This window comes from Aythya fuligula, chromosome 2 (genome assembly GCF_009819795.1).
Source record: "Aythya fuligula isolate bAytFul2 chromosome 2, bAytFul2.pri, whole genome shotgun sequence".
NCBI classification, from domain to species: Eukaryota; Metazoa; Chordata; class Aves; order Anseriformes; family Anatidae; genus Aythya; species Aythya fuligula.
The window spans coordinates 31,605,554-31,624,150 of NC_045560.1; the positions used below are offsets into that span (position 1 = coordinate 31,605,554).

Consider the following 18,597-nt stretch of genomic DNA (forward strand, 5'->3'; position numbering starts at 1 on the left):
ATGTAGGAAAAATGAATTAGAGCGAAGAGTTGGATTACAAATAATGTGCCAAATGTAGCAAGCATCACACCTAACTTCTCTAGCTTATGAGAAGAAAGCATTAGCAGATAATGACAGAAGTTCTTGAGCAGGCAAACTTGTAAAAATAGCCTTATCAGATTCTACCTGCCTTGTGTTCCAGAACATGTAAGGATTGTTATAAACTCCTGTCTTGCAGGAATTAAACCCATCTCAACACATCAAAACAGAATACTAAAAAACAAAACAAAACAAAAAACAAACAAACAAAAAAAAACAGGGAAGCGTACAGGGTAACATAGCTGTACTAGAGAGGAAGATTAACAGATTAACAAGAGTTTCTATTCCACACCTCCCAACTTCAAATTACTTTGCTGTCATTTCATTTTATGTCACCTGCAACATCCATTCCAGTCCCACATGCTAAGTGCAAAGGAGGTGGCATGTTTCTGGTGCTGCCATGTACTTAGATTTGCATTCATAGTAGTGCTGAGGAGTGGCTCACGTTGTGAAATGTATCGTGGCTCTGGAACAAGATGGCTCAGGTGAGGCTGCTATATCTATATATGCAGATATGGTTTTGGGAAGGCCATTACATGTTATCTGTAGCTTTATTCTGTGTTTTAATAGAGACCCTATCTGATGTACAAGAGTGGGGACAGATTATCTGATGTCTGCTGGATGCCAGTTTTGTTCCTTCCTCTGGCTGAGGTCATGTAGCTGGCAGTCACCAGCTAGCCTGGTGTTAAAAAGCTGAGACCCTCCCTCATATTTAGCCTTTTACCTTACCTTCCTAGTCTAAGCTCAGAGGGAATACAATCGTGTTGATTTTTACCTCTTCTCTCCTGGTGAACACATCTGTAAATTATCTCTCAGAGAGGGCTTGTCTGGTTAAGGGTCATAAATGGAAATGAACGGGAAGGGATGCCCTTCCTGTAGCAGGTGAAAGGGGGCAGATTCAAGTGATACACCAGTTGATAATTTCAAGAAAAATGTGATTAGGTTGAATCATTCAGAAATCATTTCTGCTTTACACCCATCTCAGAGAAAATGGCATTTGCAGATTCTTTCAGTGCTGTACAAAGTCATGTGCTGCTGGAGACTTTATGGCATGTCCTCTGCGTGAAAGCATTTGGGAAAAAGATCTGTCTCCCTCTAATTTGGTAACGACCCCCAAGCCTACAGTTGCTATATTTTGTAGAGTGGGTCACATTCCTTTCAGGATGAAAATAAAACATGGGAATTTACACTGTATATAAATATTTCCATACTTGAGGTATCTCTCAACTATTCAGAAGATGCTTTGGCAGCATTAGCCAATGCCATGCCCACAGTCATATTAAACCTCAAACTAGAGCCGTATTAAACTAAACAGAAGGTTCAAGAGACTTTTTGAGGAATTGCCTTAAATTCTTTTTTTTTTTTTTTTTTTTTTTCCCTTCCTCCTCCAAGATATTCCTGTTACTACTGTGCTTTATGACCTGCCTAACAGGCATCCTTCTAGGGCTTCATGATCTTCCCCTGGAGGGAATTCCTGCATGTATGGAGGTGTTTACTGACTTCGTATCTCATGACCAGAATTTCTCCTTGTTTACTTTCTTTGATGGAAGGACTTGGTAAATGCTATGAAGACATTTCCTAGCATTGACAATTTGAATGCCAGCTCTGAGAGACTTAAGATGTAGATTATACCACAGAGTGTTTGTGGGCATCCTTCAGACCTATTGATATGTGGAAGGTTCTTTGGGAAGATAAGCAGTCAAGATTATCGCTTTCAATGTTAACCACCATGAAATGACACAGGAGGATTACATCTCCCTTAATTAGAAACTTAATGCTTAACAGAGGGTGTAGCTCATTTGGCAGCATCTGCGAGATGTCTAGGGAATTGCTTGTTCTATATTTTAATGGCTTTATGATTTTGTTTGTGATTTCGTCATTGTGATCAGTAGTAACCAAAGCTCTAAAACTGTAATCACGCTTCACCAGATACTACTTTTTTTTATCAAAAATCAACAAAGAAAAATAAAATTTATTCTATAAGGGATATTTACTATGTTTAGATACATACTAAGGCCACAAACTGAACTCTTTTCCTCCAAGGACATTTATAACATCCATAACATATTTATACTGATATTTGCTTGTATTCCAGTAATTCAAAAACAAATCTCAAAGCCTGGTAAATTATCAGCCAGGGCAGTAACTTTGAAAACAGTACTGCTACACCATCACCTTGTACATATATTTCTCCAAAATTAAATGTGATTGTTTCCTTTCGAAAAATGTGATAATGGACTGTGTGCTATGGATTTAATTAAAAAATTGGATTTAAATGGCATCCCACTTAAACATTCTGTAGGGGCAAATTACATACATAAGTGTACCTAGCAGATACAAAAAAAATAATTTTAAAAATAATTTAAAAATCAGCTTTTATATGTTCTGAAATAATAATAATGCTACTCCAGTGTTATACCCAAGTTTTTTTTTTTTTTTTTTTAGTTTTATGAACAGGAACATCTGTTTATAGTAGAAACTTTTTACTGTGCTGCTTGCAGGGTAAGGTGCTTCCAGGATGTCAAGAATTTTGTCACTTGAATATATTCTGCAAAGCTGGCAGCTTTGTATTTATGTATTCATAGTTGGTGTACTACTCTTAAGCGTTTGGAATGTAATAATAGTTTTTTTGGCACTAGGATCTGAAGATGGAAGTATTATTTGGCACATAAAAACAAAGAAGTTGTAAACTACTGCAGTTCTAATTTGACTAAACACCCATAGTTCCTTTCCGATTCTTAAAGAAATACATCATTGAACTCTATCTAATTTGTTTATCATTCATCCTTAGATTAAGCCAAGTTAAATTGTTAAGTCAAGTAGTGTTATGTTTGAGGAGAAGCAAGTATTGGTAGTTTTCATAACCTTTCATCCATGAAGAGCAGGAAAACAAATCTGGTATTATAGATACTGCTTTTAATAACTTCTTTCATTGTTAAAGCTAGAAGTATGCAAATAAGTTCATAGTAATATAATAACCTTTCTCAATCTATCCTAGAAAACCAAGCTCTCCTGAAAAAGGAATGCCTGGAAATTTAGTGGTGTTGGTGTTTTATTTTTGTTTTGAGACTGAATGATATTTTTTCCATCTTAAACATTCTGGATATGCTTTGTGAAAAATAGACTATGGCTATTCCATCTGCTGTTTTCGGTTTGTAGAGGTCACTACCTTTCTCTGCTCACACATTTATATAGTCATCGTCAACAATATTCCTTTTTACTTCCCTTTTACACTTGAACTTTTGCACTTGAACAACTTACCTGGAAGGGAATTTGAAAGTCATGATTTCAGCAGGGCATTTTTTTCTCAACTGACTGGATAGTTGATACATGTATGTACCACAAAACTGGAGACAATCATTTTCACCTTTCCTAAATTGGTGAAGCCATATGAATCACTAATTTTTCTCACTGCTTTACAGAGCCTATTTTTAAAAAATTGAATGTTTGCACCATAGACGGTAAAAAAAAAAAAAAAAAAAAAAAAAAAAAAAAAAGAGCCGTGTTTGAAATACTAACATTTTGTAGGGAAAAAATAGTAGTTACCTGATTAGTAGTAGTTATTTTGATAAATGTTGAGTGCAGGGATATTTAATATTTGGCCATCAAATTTGCAACTATCATTTAACATACACAGAGGGGGGCTTGCAAAATTGGAGACTGCAGTTATATTGCTAAATATGTTCTGCTAAATTTTATTCAGGCTTCTGGCTTGCATTAGCAGTTGAGCTTTGCAAAAATGGCTGAAGCTTGGGTGGCTGTGAATGTCGAGTTGCAGAAGGCTACTGCTGACAATATTAAGGAAGTGCTATTGTTTTTGCTTTACATGAACACCATATGCTATGAACTATCATAGCTTAAAGGCAAATACATCTCTCACTAAAGCTACCCGGGCTACAGAGCTAGTCATATCCACTTCCAGGTGGGAAAGAAAGCTAAGGGTAGTGTTTGAGAGATTTCTTATCTTCACAAGTCAAACCCTTCAGTCCTTTGAGCCATTGCATTTATTTGCCCCTTATATATTGTGTCACTATAATCCGGGAATGAGATTCACTTAACTTCGTATGAATTTTGAATGCAGATAAACTGAACTGTAATCATTTCCAGCGTTTAATTAGGCTGTATTTCTAAGGCTTACTCTTGCTTTCTAATACCGTATTCTACATTAGCAGTAGAAGTGGAATTATAAAACATTCCATTTCTTTTACATACATTTTTTTCTTATTTTAGCAAAGACAACAACATGTGAACAGAATAAATTAATTCTAGCATATGAAAATGATTTGTAAAAATCTTAGAGTAAGCTTAGTAAAGGTAATAGAATACAAGATTTGTTTCCTTTAGTGTTATATATCAACATTGTCCTTAATAGCAGGCTGCTATACATAGGTACCATGTCACATGTGCAGATGAAAAAAAATCTTTTTTATTCTTAGAGCTCTTGAATGTACATGTGTATATATATGACACTGCTGCAGATTTATTAAACTAAATAAGAAATCTATTTGTATGTAAATGTTACCAAACTCTTCAAAAAACAATTTTGTCTCTTAGTGGAATAGAGACATTCTTCTGTTTCCTTCTATAAACTTAGATGATGTATTAACTGAAAAAGTAAAATTCATTCCTTGAATTTTGATTGTCATTGTTGTCTTTTTCTTTTTTTTTCTTTTTTTTTTTTTTTTTTCTTCCAAAATGATGATGTAAGAGGCAGTAAGGGAGAGGTGTATAGCTCTCCCTGAAAATTCTCACATGGCTGGTCCTTGCTTGTACTGTACTGTAAGGACAGGGTGATAACACAAAGCTGCAGCATTTGCTGTGCTCAGAATCAGCTAACTTCTACAAACTTCTACAAAACACCTCATAGCAGCGGCATGTTGGGGGGGAGGTAGTAGTATCAGAATATGATGCAGCTTAAAACGACTTATTAAAAAAAAAAAAAACAGTCTTGATGAGTTTGGAATCTTACAGAACAAAGGCCTGGAATGCGGGAAGGAAGTGGTGTTGCTATCATTAACGTTTGACCTCTGAGCCCCTGAGAGCTCAGCATCATCTTGTACTTCGTCATTTGAGCATTTTCCTCACTAACATGTTAAGGCTAATAATAGTTTGTCACACTGTTTTACCAAAACTAATCCTTAGTTAGATATATTAATTTTAGAACACAAAGGTCTTAAGTTTTACACTTAAAAAAGTAAAAACTGATTTCCTATTAGCAGACTAAACAAAGACAGTGAATACTTGTAACTTTCATACAAAATGTATTTTCTCATTAATGATAGATGTCAGAAAAATATATTTATAAATGTATTCAAAAGCCCTTATAAAGCAGATGAAACCATGAGGTTGTCAACAGAATATTTCAGTGTTTTTGCATGTTTTATTCTCTGTATTTTAAATTGTTAAAGCTAAATGCGTACATTTCGGGAATTGCATTGCTTTTTTTCCCCATCCAACATAGTAGACAGAAATAGCTAATCCAAATCTTTTTACCTAAGGAGCAATTCCTTAAAGATATTTTGATGCACATTTGGGGGAGAAAACTAACAGAATTGTTTCTGCTTTTCTTTCTGGCTAAATCCCAAACATTCCAAGCATATGGAACAATTTAGCAGAAAATACATAATTATCAAACAGATCTGTCTTTGCCACCTTGAACACTATTCCTTGTGGCAGAGTAAGCGAAACCTCATGTTTAGATTTTATTTCATTTGATCTTTCACTTTATTGGCAAAAGATTAAAAAAAAAAAAAAAAAAAAAAAAGACAGATGGCACCATTAAAATATGAGTTGATTTGTGCTTACTCTAATAAGAATCTGAATATTGTTGATAAAGGCATGGCACAAACTTCTAACTGAAAATTTGAAGTAAAGAAACCAAAATACATTTATCTTAGTAAGATCCCGAACAATCTATGTAACTGTAAAAACAAATTTAATATCATGCAGGTGTTCACAAACAAATGTATGCACAGTATTACATTTGTAATAAAATAAAGATGCCATGAAATTTTGGCTCTTAGCTTGTTTCTGTTTTTCTTTTCTTTGTGGAGGCCCAAATCAGTGAATGCTAATTCTCCATTACAGTCTCTGCTCTGTGCATATAAATCCGTACTGATGTCGTAACCTTATAAAGAACACTTTTTACAGTGTAAGAAATGTGCTGTCAAAATTAATTCACTGTGTTCCCTGTTAAATGACTTCTGATTTCTCTTAATTAGCTTACTTAATCTGAAGTCCTTTCAGAACTGGGTTTTCTCATTTAGCTTATGTGTTTCCCATAAAACAGACATTCCATAACATAGATGAATGGCTCTGTCAGTGGGGACTGGATCTGGGCCTGGTCTTGTCCTCTGTGGTTAGGCTGGGAACCCGCCTCCTGATTTTCAACTTTCAGGTTTGGGAATCATCTGTAGTAGAAAATGGTATGAAACTTGGGTATAGTGTATATTGATACTGTAAAAATGAGCTACATAACTTTCTCCACACATGTACATATATCAAAAAAAGGCTGCATGGTTACTCCACTAATCAAATTCAGTTTAAAACAACTCAGAATCTAGAAGATCTGAGAAAATGCTTGAAATCAATAGACAATGAAATTGGAAATTTATTGTTCATCATATATGAGCAAATGCTCATATATTCTATATGTCTATGGAATAAAGTTTTGCGGAAATGGACTGAAATGCTTCCTAAGTTGAGATACAGAGCTGTCAGCTCCAGCTCTGCAGTATGCTGCAACGGTACAGCGCAGGTACCTTATAAGCCCCATGGCGAGGTGCAATACTAGAAATGTCTGCTGTGCTGTCAGATTCTCACAGTAAATTGTATTGCTAAATAGTTTGTTGAAGACAAACTAAAACAAACCCCTCTGCAAGTCCACACAAGTTATATAGCTCTTAAAAAGAGTGAAACTAAGGCAAGAAACTGAAATCCTATTTTAGAAGTCTGAGGTACTCTCTCTCATCCTTGTTTTTTGTGTGGTTGCCCTTCAAGGCAATCTACTAAGGCAGAAGCTTTGCTTATATGACTCAGTGGGCAAAAATGTTTTAAAATATTTTAAAGGCAAAAAATGGTTCTTTCTGTTGGAACTGGATGAGTGTCTGGTAATTCACCAATCAAACTTTTGCTTTATCTTTACTGTGGCTGTATTTACACACTTCCTGCTCAATTAATTGGTTACTTCTCCAAAAGTAAATGAGTTGTACGGCACTAAGTGTGTGTTAATACTCGAAGTGTGATACTAAGGTATATTTCAATATTTAGTAAAATAACAAAAACAAAACACAACCATCTCTGGTGTTAGAGTTTATGAAGAAGCTTTGCAAAACTCTTAGCTGTGTTTTGGCTGTGGTTTTTCTTTTATCAGAACACTTCTGCCTGAGAATGGAGGTGTTCACCAATCCACTCTTGGACAACCCAAGGCAGGCCCCACACCCCTGTGGGGACGAGGTGACAGGAGGTGGAAGTTCCCATTTCCCTCAGCTCCTTCTTCTGTAGTTTGGCATGTTTGCTCTAGGTGTCCTTCCTCAAAGGGCTACTCACCTCTTTCTCCTTCCCTCTTCTGTGATGAATAGGATATAGTTTTCTGCTGCATCACAGTCTAACCCTTAACCAGCTCTATAGTGCTTGATCAAAAAATGCAGGCTTCTGTCCTGTGAAAGCTCTTAAACACCATCCTCAGTGAAGTGCAAGGGCTGAAATTTAGTCTAGCCTTTTCTTTTTTCCATTTTTCATCTCTGTATGTAGAAAGCTATTGAAGTCATTGCCATGTTTGTTAGATTTGGACTGTAAGCATTCTTAGATCTTTAATCCAATGACTTTACCGTTCAGTTTAACCAACCAGAGTTACCAGGCAAGATGATACTGAAATAATCATGAAACCACAAGCTTCAAACTATGTGTTAGCAAATACAATTTTCATATGAGCCACTAAAATCTCTCTCCAAGGTTCCCAGTTATAGAATCTGACCTTCTGGGTCTTTCCTGCATTAATCCTTGCAGTGCTGCTGCAGTTGGAGGTGATTCCTGTTTGATAGTTAAGGAAATGAAGCATACAGCGCCTTCCACCACATTGCACAGGAAGACTCTGTCAGAACCACAAAACCATCCATCCTCTCAAATTTTATATGCACTTTTGTTAACTTCTGCTTTGTCTTCAGCCTCTCTGTCTCACTCACACACACATCAGCCCCATGTATATGATGTGGTGCAGTTTATAATCCTATTATACAGAATTATAGCATAATACACATAGTATAACAGTGTGTGTTACAAGAGAAATATACCAAAGATTAAAACCTGTATAAAGCAATACATTTTTTCTACTGTTTATTGCCTTTTTCAGTCTTGATACATACTTAAGCTGTCTTGAAATCCTGTCATAAGGTTGGAAAAGACAGCTGTCAGTTTTGGAGACTGCATTTTTCTGTTGCAGTTTTTTAAAGGGTTGGTGTCTTCTGAAGTCTGTGGTGTTTCTCTAATGTAGCAGTGGAAATCCAGCATCTTGTCATCATCATTCTGGTTTGGGAAGCTGCGATATGTTTAGCTCATCTCAAATGCACTCATTAGGTAAGGTATGCTTCCTGCCCCAGCTACCTGCTGTTACCTGTTCAGCTTTCTGTAGGAGAGGAAGGTTAAAGTTCACTTCTAATAGGCTTTCTGCAGGTAAAAAAAGAACACCAGGGAGAACAGAAGCTTTTCAATAGAGGTTTGCCCGTATTTCAGGTGTTAGAAAGCAGGGGTTTATGGTTTTGTTCTTCGTGTTTAGTATTTACCTATGTAGTTATGCACTTGGCGGAACAATGCCTTCTCAGTGCAAACAACTATTAAAACAGATCTATTTTAAATGAGTTTTATGGTTGAAATTGTGGTTCATTAAACATGTAAGTTAACTTGCAGTAAAACAGCAAATAAGTTACTTACTTGTTGGTTCACCTTCTGCAATTCTGACCTTTTATTTAAAATTTTGTTAATCATTTGTATGAATTCTTTCTACAGATATGTAATTCAATAAAAAATAACACATTTAAATGAAAGTCTTCTTTACAGAAGATACATATTAGAGCGCATACTGTATTCAAGTACAACTTATCAAAACCAGACTAAAAAGGGGAAAATAATGTTATGACATAACATTATTCCAAGATAAGGTTTATCAGCAAAGGGTATACAGGTTTTTCAAACCCTTTGAAAAGTTCTTCTGCTTTTGTTTGTTGTTTGTGTTGGAAAATTTTATCAAGCATCAATATTAGATTTAGATATTATATATATATACATATATATATACTGTATATATATATGTATATATATATAAATACATATATATATAACTGTATATGTATATGTATATATATGTATACAGTAGTAAAACAGGAAACTCACTGTCTCATAAATAATGTTGTGATTCAGAACTGTAATTTGTGGGAAATCCATGGCCCCCTTTGAGTTTTGGACAGTGAAATTTGATTTAAATTTAGACAGGGAAAGAAAAAAAAAAAAAAGAAAAAGACAATCCTGCCAAGTTTTTGTCTGCCTTATGATTTATAGCTCTGAAAATTAGAAATGTATCTTTGTAATAGTCCTGGAAACCTAGTAGCACTGGTCTGAGCTCGCAGACTTGTCAGTTTAGAAAGGGCAAGCAACAGACTTCCTTATGTTGAAAATAGCTTCTGTGATAAATGATTTAAGATCATAAACGGAAAATAGTATTTTGCATTTTGGAGCTTTGCTTTTATAACATGGGGAACCTAAGGTCATTTTAAAAGTATATGGGTTTTGTTAGGTTAATCTGAACTATCACATGCTTGAAAACCATAATACTTGGTCTTGAGAAAAATGTTAGATGCTGTTTTTATTCTTCATTTATATTGGTTATGATAAAGAGACTATTTTAGACTCCTGCAGCAATTGATGTAATATGTACTGCTTTTTCTCTTTTCTATTGTTGAGCGTAAAATGTGCATGAAAATGTCTGAAGCCTAAGTACAGTGGACCTTTGGTTAGTTCTGTAGTTCTATCTTGAGTAATTTCAGTGCAATATTTGCAAAATATTTACTGTTTAATTTTTGTTTTGTGTGTCTGTTTTCATCTGTGTTATCCAAAGTCAGTTCTAAGTAAAACTGTAATACTGGAAGTTCTTTATCCTAAAGTACTAAAGTACAAATTATTCATTTTAGTGTAGTAAACAAATACAGCTTTATTTTAGTAGTTGTTTTGGTGGCAACTCCTAATATTGAAACCTTTTGTATTCTAACATTTGTAATCATCCACTTTCAGAGAGATATATTTTTTTTTCTGCCTTTCTAGCTTAAGCTTTTTGGGGTTAAACCTTGCATTTCTTCCTCCTTTAAAGAAAATTTCTTGTTGCCGCATATGTCCTCACAGATTACCACACTTGTGCTCTGTCTGCCATGTCTGATTGTACAACTGATGAATATGCATTCAGTTGGTTTGGATTTGGGTTAAACTAGAAAGCTCTTGATGACTGAAAATTCAGGAGTGCACGTGTAGAACTGGCATCATTTTAACTGCTGGCCTGTGGCACTGAGGAACCCCAGTTTGAGGCACCATCACAAAATCTGAATTGCAAGCTAGAAATTGCTGATTTCTAGAGATTTGTATGCATCAGTAGGAAGTCTGTACAGCAGTTAAATTGTAAACTCTCAAAGACACAGGAAATTCTCAGTCTGGCCACTTACTTTTGCCCTTGTTTTTTTTTCTCCTTTTTCTTTTTTATTTTATTAGTGGAAATACTTTTTCAGGCTTTTTTTTTTTTTCCCCATCTCTCTTGTTAAAACTTGTTCTTGTACAAGTGTTAGTGTCCCTCAGCCTCCTTTCTCTTCCTTCACCAGCTGTAGCCTAGTAATTCTTCTTTGAAAGTATTCATGGTGATATGGTTTATAGTCTTGTGACAGCTGCCTCGTGGTGTTTCCTCTTTCTTGAACCAGGAATAATTTCCTGGAGGCCAAGTGAAGAAACACCTGTCTTCTATGGCTCATAGGTTCTTTCAATTGCTTAGTCTAAAAGTGTAGACATCTTTATATGTCTTAACATCAGCTTAAAATAAGTTTAGGAATCAAAGCAACATCCTTTGAATCTGAGAGTTGTCTGTCAGCAATTTTTTAACCTTAATTTGGACTTTTTGGAAATAGCCAAAATTACAGATCCTGAATATGTTTTGTTGGTATGTTCCTATTTTAAGACATAGTCTTTAAAAAGTGAGCCCATTACTGTCATAATCTGACATGTTTAGTCATTCCCATGCTTAAGAAGAAAAATAAGTCCTTTGTCACCAGTTACTACCAAATGTGCAATTTCACCCTCATTTTAGTTATGTTTGCAAAATTTGGTCATTCGACTTTCATAGCTACTTTTATAAATTGTTTCCTGCATGTACTGGCCTTGCTTTCATCAGAATAATGATTTTATTTTATATATTTTTTTTACATTTTTATTAATGTATTCATGTATTGCTGTTTTGTTGCTAATGGGAAATAGATGTTGTTATACATCCATCCACAGTTTAATGTAATTTACAAGCTGAACTGTGTATTGTAATGCAACTTACAAGGAAGACTGCCCTTAAATTGTTTCCTCTTCAGGCATATAAGAAATGAAAATCACGATACACATCAAAACTTTCATTTTTAATAGATGAAAGAATAATTGGAAGCCAAGATATTGGAATTGGAAATGGAAGTCTGGATTTCTTCAATACTCAGTATTTGGATATATTCTAAACAAGGATGCTGTGTAAAAACCTGATTGTTTGGAAACTCATTTCACAGAGCAAGAGCTAGCTTACCAAATAAATGACATAGTTTTGCTAAATTAGTAGAATAACTATAAATTTAATTGACAGTTATCAGAATTTGTGTGAACAAAGTAAGAAATTTTCTACATATGTTGCCTTTTTTTCTTTTGTCAGTTCTATGAGGTAAATATCTGATCAGCTGTTAGCAGGATATAAATAAACACTATAAAGATAAATTGAAAATTATTCAGAATTTATAAATTAATGGATAGGAAGTACAAAATTTAAGTGTGCAATATACTGAAAACTTTTTTTTCTTCTAAAGTAACATGTATCTTCTGAAGTTTACTTGTGTCTGCAGCCTGAACAGAATTCAATTCTACATCTTTGCGTAACATAACTAAAACTTTGGGGATGCAAGTGTGATAATTCTGAATTGTGTTTTTCTCTTGGGTTTATAAGTACAGAACAATCGTTAGTGCATGCGTTTTAGTAATGAAACCTGCAGTTTATTCTCTGTAGAACAAGTGTACCTGTGTACAAAATACACACTCAGTGCACATTTTATATATCTTTCAAAAAATAATATCTTAAATATGTATATTTTTTCATTGGGTTGCTTAATAACCTGTAAACATTTTTCCCTTTAGAGTCTCAGAAGTAGTGGATACAAAATATTCCATGTAATCTTAAGTAATGGATATGGCTAAGGTTGCGTACAGATATAGATGGATACAGAATACTTTCTCCCACTTAAAATGGATCTTCTGCCAGTATAAGCAGTTTAGCATATGTTAATGATTTAGGCAGGAGTTTAATATTAAACTTGGTTTTCTCAGTAGTGCTCTCCTGGCCTTTAGAAATGTCTTGTTTTGGTTGGTGAACTTTGTGCTGGGGGTTAGTATTTGTGACTGAGACAAGTAAGACCACCCCCCTCATGAGAACTGTTGTTTGTTAAAGTAATCTAGAACAGACTAGTTGAATTTATAATTCTACTGAAGAGGTTATGAAACAGTCTAAATTGGCTCTGACTGTAAACTTTGACCTGTTTGGCCGAATTGTGGGAATGGTGCCAAAATTTGATATAAAACAGTTCTGGGAAGCTCTTTAAGATTAAATTCCAGGACTGCATAACTGATGTACTAATGATATACTTGTGATATTAGGCAAGTGTTCCTTCGATACAGTTTTAGGCTTTAACAGATCATTCACCTAAAAGTAAAATGATACCCACTCAGATTTAAGTGATTGCATCTCAATGTGGTTTCAGAAGGCCCAGTTAAAATTTTGTGTCTTGGTATCCCTTTCTTTGTACCTCACTGGCATGAGCTAGCCTGGCTTCTCAACTTTTTGCTCTGCCTTTTCTTTGTGAATGTAAAGGTAGCAGAGAAGGTCCTAACCACTGAGTAGCTTTCTGTGATTTCCATGAAGCTTTTCAGCCAGCAATCTCCGAATCATTTTTTTTTTTTTTCAGCACTCTTATAGCTGGTTCAGGCAAATTTTGAGTTGGAGCCTGTGTAATCATACATTTCTTCACTGATTTAATAATAAGATACATTGGGTATAGAAATACTCAGGTTTCAGTTGAGATAATCTCTGCAGGCTCCACAGCTGAGCACTGGTAAGGAGTGCTGGTAAGACTTTTATAATTTATATCACGAAAACCTTCCTATTCACTCAACACAGAAATAATTACCTTTAAAAAAAATAGTATTTTTTATTTTTCTTTCTGATGCTTTGCAAAAAAAAACCACATTTTTTAAGTTGAGTATTTTCAAGATTTGAGGAAAATAGTGAAATAGTTCATGGTCCGGATGAATTTAGTATTGCCAGTGCTACGATACACATTGCTGGAGATCCTCATCTCTCATTCCATGGCCAGACAACAGAGTATTCTGTCAGACTGCGTTGTTGGTACAGGTAATGCTGAATTAACTATTTGAATGTATTTGCACTTGCTCTGTGACAAACTGCAATCCTCTGCTGTTGTAACTTTGTGTAAACAGAGTAAAGAGTCACTATTTCTAGGATTCCTGCTGAAGTTGCTCATGTATGGGGATATCAGTTACAGACGACTGCATGGTCTTTGGTTTTTCTAAACTGAACTCAGTATACTACTGGAGATGGGACTTCAAAGCAGCTGGCTGTCAAGCGACGAAATAACAGCAGCGGTTCTCTCTGAGAACAGGAGTGGCAGCCTGGAAGAGGATACCAGTTGTGGGTTGCACTCTGGGGAAGTTTATCTGCTGCATAGAAACCCCAGAGATCAAGTGTTTAAAAGCAGAAAAAGCACTAGAAAATGATGAACAAAGCCTTTGTTGAAGAATCAACAGCATCAAGATGAATTGTGTGGTGGTAGATAAACTTTTTTTTTTTTTTTTTTAATCATCACTCATGTTCCTTACTATGCTCCTGTTGCTAGGAGTTAAAACCGTTGTATTGCATAAAATTCCCTGTTAATTTGTTGGTCACTGCTCACAGTTACTGGGGACTTGGAGTTATTGTTTCTGAATGGATCCATTGAGTAAACACAGTTGATGTTAAATGTGTCTTAGTTCAAGAGCCTGATTTGAAGAGATGAACACTGAGAGGTTTTTTTCCCAGTAAAGGTGAAAGTGAAAGGACTCACATTGAGGGAAATGTAATTTAAAAGACCAGTTAAGACCTAGATCTGTTGTTATTTCTAAAATTCCAGAAGCTTAAAAGCATGCTGGTTGTCTGCATGGTAACAAAGAGATTAATTTCTGAATCTCTCAACAGATCTGGAAATTCATCCTTCTGTCATAAATTACTGGTTGATTCAGCACACTCCTTATAACTCATGCATTGTAGGGTATGTCCCAAAGCAGTTTCTCTACTGGATGCTATTCTCTGGAAAGAAGGAAGACTGCTTAATATTTGCTCCTCTTAAATAATTAGGTGTTTTTAACACCTAATGATGGCTTTTGGCAGTAGTTAAAACTGAGTTGCTTGAATTCTGCTTCAGACCTGAAGAAGCAGTTGTGGCAGAGAATTTTCTTTTCCAGACATTGTCTGTCTAAGAAAGTACTCTGAATCTGTACAAGTTTCTCACCACTTGTATTCAACAGTTCGAACCAGAGATAAGAAGCTGGTAAATGCTGATGTTACCATTGTTATTTAATTTGTCTTTCTAGAGACAACTTAAGACTGATTTAGGATCTTGTGCATTTTCTGTTTTGAATGCTAAAGCATTTCACAACAGTTAAATGTAATAGACACTATAACATTGTTCTATGTCTAGAAATCCAATTAGGCCACTGTCTAGATTTATCTCTAGGATTTAGTTTTTACTTTAAATCAGAAAAGTTCAGGCAATGGAAATGATGCTTCTATATGGACACTGGATTAAGTGACAATGATTAACCTACATGAAAACCTTGTGCTTACAGTTTAGCCCTCTTGCTAAAAATGCATAGCAAAAAATAATTTGTTTTTACAGGTATAAACAGCTCTGCTTTATATTTTGTTGTTTTAAAGTTATTAATGTGAAATTCAAAGAAGTAACCCACTCTTTCATGTCTTTGAGAGTATATACAGAGATATTATAATCTACAGTATTTTCTATTTACTCTATGGGAGTATTCATGTTTATGTTTCCTGAGGCTGAAAATTAGAGGGGATAGGCTCAAGGATGTTGTACTTGATCTGGATTAAAATAACTGGTAGATTATGTTCACTGTAATGTTACCTTTGGATAAGTTACCTTACTTGTTTGTTATCCTAACTGCTCTGCTACTTTACAAATGCACTCATTGAGCTAGTGAATCTTGTTATATGTTTGTCGAATGAATTTTTAAATATTATGGCCTGGATTCCTGTGAGAACACAAGTTTTCTCTTAGTTTAAATGGAAGGGGTTTTGTTTGTTTGTTTGTTTTTCCATTATATGGCATGTTTTAATCATTCACATGATTACACATACAACTTCATTGTTTCAGCATCTCTCTCTTACCTGCCAGCATGCAGTATGGCTGCTTGAAATACTGAAGACTTGAAATATTTTTAGTTGTCCTTATTTAGTATTGTCTGTTACTAGATCTCTAGTTGATGTTTCTGAGGCCACAGCATTGTCTGCTGTGACCTTTGAGCCTTTTCAGAATTACTGCTTTGCAGGATAGCCCCCTCCATCCCCATACCGTAAGGCCAGGGCTGTGGCCTTAGACTTGCATGTTGTGGAGACCAGTTTGTTCTGAGCCACACATTGGAGGTTTGTATCCAGGTAGCCTGGGTTGCTCATTGTCAGGGAGTCCTCTTGTCTCTGTTCATTAGTCTCGTAGTATTTATGTCAGCTTGAAATATTGCTAGATTTTTGTGTGTTTGCATAAAGATTATTGATTAAAAAGTTTAATCACATATGGCTGGTAATTATCTTAAATATACAAGTATCATGTCCTTTACAGGATACATTTATGATGTCACTCAACAAAAACTAAAATAATTTTTGTTTACTTTGAAATGTGCACTTCCTGTGAATACTTTTTTTTGGGGATACTACTTTCTTTTAAATATTTGTTATTTGGAGTTCTGTATCATCCACTCTGTTGTCTCGTCTCCTCAGGAGGAAATTCAACAAGCTGTTTTTAAAATACTGACTAAAATTTATAAAGTCTTTTTGATCTAAAATACCCATATTCGGTCAACTCTGTGTAGCTCTGTTGGAATAAAAGGGCTTTTGTCATGAAAGTGAGCATCTCACTTGTTATTTTCAAAAATATTTAATAGAAATACTTAGTCATCTTTCCTGTTTTTTCTACATAATTTATATTTTTATAATTTCCACTGAAGAAGAAACCAGTTGTAGGGTTGCTGGGAATTTTTTTTCTCAGACTTCCTTCATTCTCTCTTGATGGACATGAGAGCTTTGGCTCTTTTTTTTTTTTTTTTTAAATAAATCCTAATTTGCATTAAATATTCCTAATTAGTTGATTATTACGGACTATTTCTATTAAAAAAATTAGCCATCAGTAAGTAATTCATTCAGAAGTATACATCTTACACTTACACATGGCTACAGGCTGTATAAAGAAGGAAGAATTTGGAAATGGTCTTGGGATAGAATGCAGCTTTTGCTGCGTTATTCTAGATAGAGGAGTTGTGATGAGTGTCATCTTGGGGATTTTGGCATTTCTAAATCCCTGCTAAGGGTAAAGTTCTATAGTCTGTCCTGCTCTGTTTGCCTTCATTCTTTTCTAATCTAGATATTTATTTATTTTTTTCAGGAATGTTTCTTTTTCAATTTCAGGATGTTAGGGGTTGTTTTTTTGTTGTTGTTTTGCAAAATAGTGAAATGAATGGATACTACCTTTCATTCAGATTTTTGTTTCTACTAGCTGGCTTTGCTTTTAATTTATTTTTTTTTCTAAAAGTGGCTTTTTTCTAGTACCAGCTAAACTTTTTTTTTCTTCCACTAAATGGCATTTAGTTTTTATACTGTACACATTAAAGTAATGAAAACAAGGGAAGAGTACTCCTACCTAAGCAACACTTGCACTTCAGTTTTTATGACCCTTTATTAATTTAGATCAGGATGATAAAAACTTTCCATACATGAGTTAACCTTCTTCAGGCTTGGTCTTTGAAAGCGTGGGTGTTTTAGAGCTGTAACTTAGTGATATATCTTCAAAGTCTCAAAATGTGAAGTTCCCTGTAATGCAATGTCTTCACCCTTCATCTGTCAAAGCAAGGTAAAGGGATGGGGTTTATCAGAAGATGTGCACTACTGATGATCTATACATTTTCCACTTTATTTTCTTTTTTCCATCCTGGATTGTCAGCAGTTTTCCATCCATCTTAAATTACAACAACTTGCTTTCATCCATCTTCTGATTTCTTCAAAAGCCTTAGGTTTTAGTTCAGCAAAGCATGTAAGTTCGTGTGTAGCTCTGTGCATTTTTTGCCAGTAGTGAGGAATACAGCCATACCATTGTGTAGGCTGTGTTGCATGTAGGCTCTATAGCTCTATGAATTGATGGATGAAGGACAGAATATCATTTAGTAGATAACCTTGTATAATTCCTCCCCCTCATTTACTATTTGCACAATATAAAATATATATACATATATATATATACATAATATATATATATATTATAATATATATATATTATATTATATTATATATATTATTATATATTTTTATATATATATTATAATATATATTATTTATATATATATAAATATATATACATAACTGTATGGTGTATGTATACATAACTGTATGTTGCAACTTCGAAAGCTGAATATGGATCTTCTCAATAAGTATACAATAGAAATTAAAAGGATATTAGGTTTTCTCCTCCTGTTTCCACATTACAGATCCAGTCAGAATAATTTCAGATTTGAAAAGTTTTTTGTTTTTTTTCTTTTTAGAAGTAGGTGGAAAGTAGATAATTGAATTATGGACAATCTTTTAGTATCTAATTTTACTTGATAATGTCCTGTTTATGAGAGCACACAGTACAGAAATAGGATAGGATATGTTTATCTTTGTAGCAGTGCGGTGTGATTCTTCATCCCTTATTCACTGAGTTTGTTTTTTTGTGACGTGGATAATGATTATTCGTGGTTACAGTAGTTTAGCTGAAACTGGAAAGTTAATTCTTTGAATAGTTAAATGGCCAAAAATAAATAAATAAAAATGTTTATTTGAAATGGCTTTCTTTTCTTCATGTTTTCTTTAATGTATGATACTCATTTAGAGTTCCTTTGTGTTTCCTTGCTCTCTCTGAAGGGAGCTTTAGT

The 18,597-nt window shown here is 34.5% G+C and overlaps 1 protein-coding gene across 1 annotated transcript in view; it reads left to right on the plus strand.

Moving 5' to 3' along the window:
• The window catches only part of AHR (aryl hydrocarbon receptor), a 60,240-nt gene that overhangs the window by 20,656 nt on the left and 20,987 nt on the right, over window positions 1–18,597 (plus strand). The gene's annotated exons all lie outside the window — the stretch shown is intronic.